We start from the raw sequence: 3,738 nt of genomic DNA on the forward strand, positions 1-3,738 counted from the left end.
AAGAGTGTAGCTAGAGGGATTATGCAGATGTTGAGAGAGGCTGTTGACTGCAAATTAAATATCTGGCCTTATCATGGTGAGGAAAGTGTCGAAAGTGAGTGGGATAAGTGAAAGGTTGTTGGGAGTCATCGGTTACCTTGGAGGGAGTTGAAGATGGAGTTGGTTGGGGTTTACAGTCAAGCATACCTTCCCTTTGTAGAATATCTGTAGCATAGGTTGTTTGGGAGAGATAAATCTTGTTGGTGAATTTGGACGCTGAAAAAGGTGGAAACCAGACCGAGCACTTCATTGAGAACTTTTGTTGAAAGTTTTGGATGACCTGAGTGATGGCACCTGGATTGTTCCCTATTAGGAGAGTGACATCTGCATAGAGCAGCAGGTATATTTGTGTTGAATGGGAATTGTAAGTAGTAAGGGATCAACATGGCTCAATTTAAAACTTGATTGGAAGAGGTGTGTAGAAAATGTTTCAAACCATTGTCATCACGCTTGCTTTAAACCATATAGCGATTTGAGAGGATGAGGATTAGTTGAGTTGATGTATCTTGGAGGTTGGCGCATTAAGATAGTGTCGGAGAGCATGACATGAAGGAAGACATTTGAAACATCTCGTTGAAGTATGTGCCACTGATAGTGAAGGGCCACAGTTAGAAATGTGCGAATGGTGGGAAACTTCGCGACTGGGTTGAATGTTGCAATGTAGTTTAAGCCATATTCTTGTTGAAATCCTCGTGCGACAAGACGTGCTTTGTAATGCTAGACAGTGCCATCAACATTTTTCTTGAGACGAAATGTCCATTTACTACCAAGGATTGATTTGTCTGTTGGAGGTGGAACAAGCTGCCATGTTTTTTGAGAGTGAAGAGCAGAAATTTCCTCATCCATAGCTTGCCGCCAAAGGAGAACTTGCGGGCTATTTAAAGTGGTGGATTCCATGGGATCGTGGATATTGTGGAGCAGGTTCAAACATCCGTTTTAGAGAGTGGGAACTGGTTTTAGACCTTGCTATCATCTGGTGAGATGGAGAAAGTGGCAGTATGATTTTTGGTGCGATTGTAGGTGGAAATAGGTGTTCGACAAGGGTGGAGTTGTAGGAAGAGTAGGTAACTGCTGGGAATGAGACAGTGTAGTAGCTGATTTTGGTGGAGAAAAGGAGCTGGGCAAAGGGATGGGAGAGGTAGGAAGGTGTTGTAGTTGGCTATTATTAGTAGTGGGAAGAAATGTGAAAGGGTGTGGAGAGTGAGGTTAAGAAGGCTTTTGTAGTATTGGTGAGGTTGTAGAGGGAAAGGAGTGTTCGTTAAAGATGACATGCCATGAAATAATGATTTATTCGGTGAGAGGATTGAAGCACTTGTAGCCTTTTGTATAGTTGGGACATCCAATGAAAATGCATGATGTGGATCGTTGTTGAAGCTTATGACGTTGAGAAGTGGGCAGCCACGAAAAACATTCACGTTAAAAAATTTTGAGGTTACGATAATCCGATTTTTGACCAAGAAGGAGTTGATAAGGGGACAAGTAGGATGAGTTTGGTGATGGCAACCGATTGACGAGCTAAAATGTTGTATGAACAGGTTCAAGCCAGGGGAAGGGGAGAGGGGGGAGGGGGTTTAGATGTTGCTAGAAGGGCATAAGTTGTCTTAAGTATGTGACAATGCTTTTGTACTAGCCTGTTTTGTTCGAGTGTATAAGGGCATGTTAATTGGTGGATTATACCATTATGGATTAGGTATTTGCTGAAATTTGAGTTTTTATACTCCCCACATCCTTTAGTTCTTAGAGATTTAATTTTCTCATCAAATTGAAGTTTGACAAATTATTTGAATTTAATGAAGTTAGACAGAACTTACAGATTTATTTTGCATATGATAGAGCCAAGTAAAGCGATTGGAATCATCAACAAAGAGTAGATACTAATTAAAACCTTGAACATAAGATATAGGAGATGGTCCACAAACATCTGAATGTAAAAGTTCTAGCAGATTACATTGAGTATAACTAGAAGTAAAAGGTAATTGATGACATATTGTTGTGGTACATGATTTACAAAAAGGAAAAGAGCTAGAAATTAAAAAATGTGGTTGCTAATGTGCTATATTTGCAAGTGTATGAGAGCTGGCATGGCCCAAGCGTTGATGCCAAAGATGTTTATTGATTGGGGTAGAAGCTAGAGCTTGATGAGTGGTTGGAATTGGGCACAACCCATTGTAGCAAAGAGTGTTCTGTAAGATCTGGTCCTTAATTTGATAGTCGGTAGCATTAAAGTATATAAGACAATTGTTATCAACAACAAGTTGAGAGATGGAATTATGATTATGAGATTGGCGAGGGGAATGAAATAATTGGGAAAGAATAAGCTTACAAGGTCGTGTTGGTAAGAGGTTGTGCCCAGAATGTTGAATGGGAAGTATTGCACCATTGCAAAACTGAATTTGTTCTTGGCCATTATATGGTTCAGCTGCTTGCATTTGATCAAGTGAGGCTGTCAAGTGATTATAGCACCAATGTTGAGGTACCAATCTGTAGTAGTATAAGAGGTAAGAGGAGCTGTAGGCGGTGGAGGCCGGTTGGGTTGATAGTTGACATTATGTCGGTGCCAATAATTTGGTGCTATATGGCTAGGTTTGTTACAAATTTGATAATGCACACTAGTTCCTTGTGCTTGCTTGGGAAGAGAGGATTTGTGTTGTTTGTCAGCATGTTTGGAGGGTGAATTATAGTTGCGGTTGCGTCCTTTGGTGTAATGTTGTTTACTCTTTCCTTTATGCATATAGACAACTAAATTAGGATCTGGTGTGAAGCTAGCGGAGTTGTCGATGGCGAGATTGATTTCCTCATTGAATAGAAGTGAGTAGAGGTCCTCAAGTGCAATTGTTTATAACTGATTCTGAAAGGTTGTTTTGAAGGATTGATAAGATGAGGGAAGTCCTTTGAGAGTGTAGAGTATAATATCCTCCATGTTGATTGTCGCACCAGCAACAACTATATTGTCGACTAGCGTTTTGATGTGAGTTAGATATTGCACCACGGTTAGGTTCTCCATAGGTACATTATAAAGTTCATTCTTCAGCTGGATTACTTTAGAACTATTGGTAGCTTGCAGCTTTTTTTCAAGTGTGAACTAAATTTGAGAGCAACTATCAAGAGTGAGCACATTCGGGAGAATAGTGGGTGAAATCGTTGAAGAAATGGCTGTAGTGAGGTTTTGATCAATCAGATTCCAGAGAGAGAAGTCAGGATTTGAGTGGTGTTGTCCGCGAGCATCAACAACTGTATGCGATGGTTGTTGGACCAATCCATCAAGAAATCCAAAATAGCCATTCACTTAAACTATTTTGAGGATTTGCGCCAATAACCATAATTTTGATATTTTTCATAAATAATTTTAGGGGAATTTTCGTAGCACATGTGAGAGAGAGGGACGCTGTAGCTTCTTGGAGCTGAGAGGTGACCAAATCTTCCATTGCATTGATGTTGATGGCTTTGATACCATGAAAGAGGACTGATGCCGGTAAAGATGCTCACTAAAAACATAAAAATGGTATAATAACAATAAAGGTAAATATAGATAGATGAAGATAATTGAGACCAGAATGAACGACTGAGATGAATTGAGGTGGTTATTAAGGGGTGGCGAGGATGACAACTGATAAAGTGGAATGATAAGTTATCCTGTAGGTATAATATTCTCATTAATAACATTTTTGTCAACCAAGAAAATCATTTGAACTAAAGTAT

The sequence above is a fragment of the Phalaenopsis equestris genome, unplaced genomic scaffold, assembly GCF_001263595.1.
Source record: "Phalaenopsis equestris unplaced genomic scaffold, ASM126359v1 Scaffold000002, whole genome shotgun sequence".
Classification (NCBI taxonomy): Eukaryota; Viridiplantae; Streptophyta; class Magnoliopsida; order Asparagales; family Orchidaceae; genus Phalaenopsis; species Phalaenopsis equestris.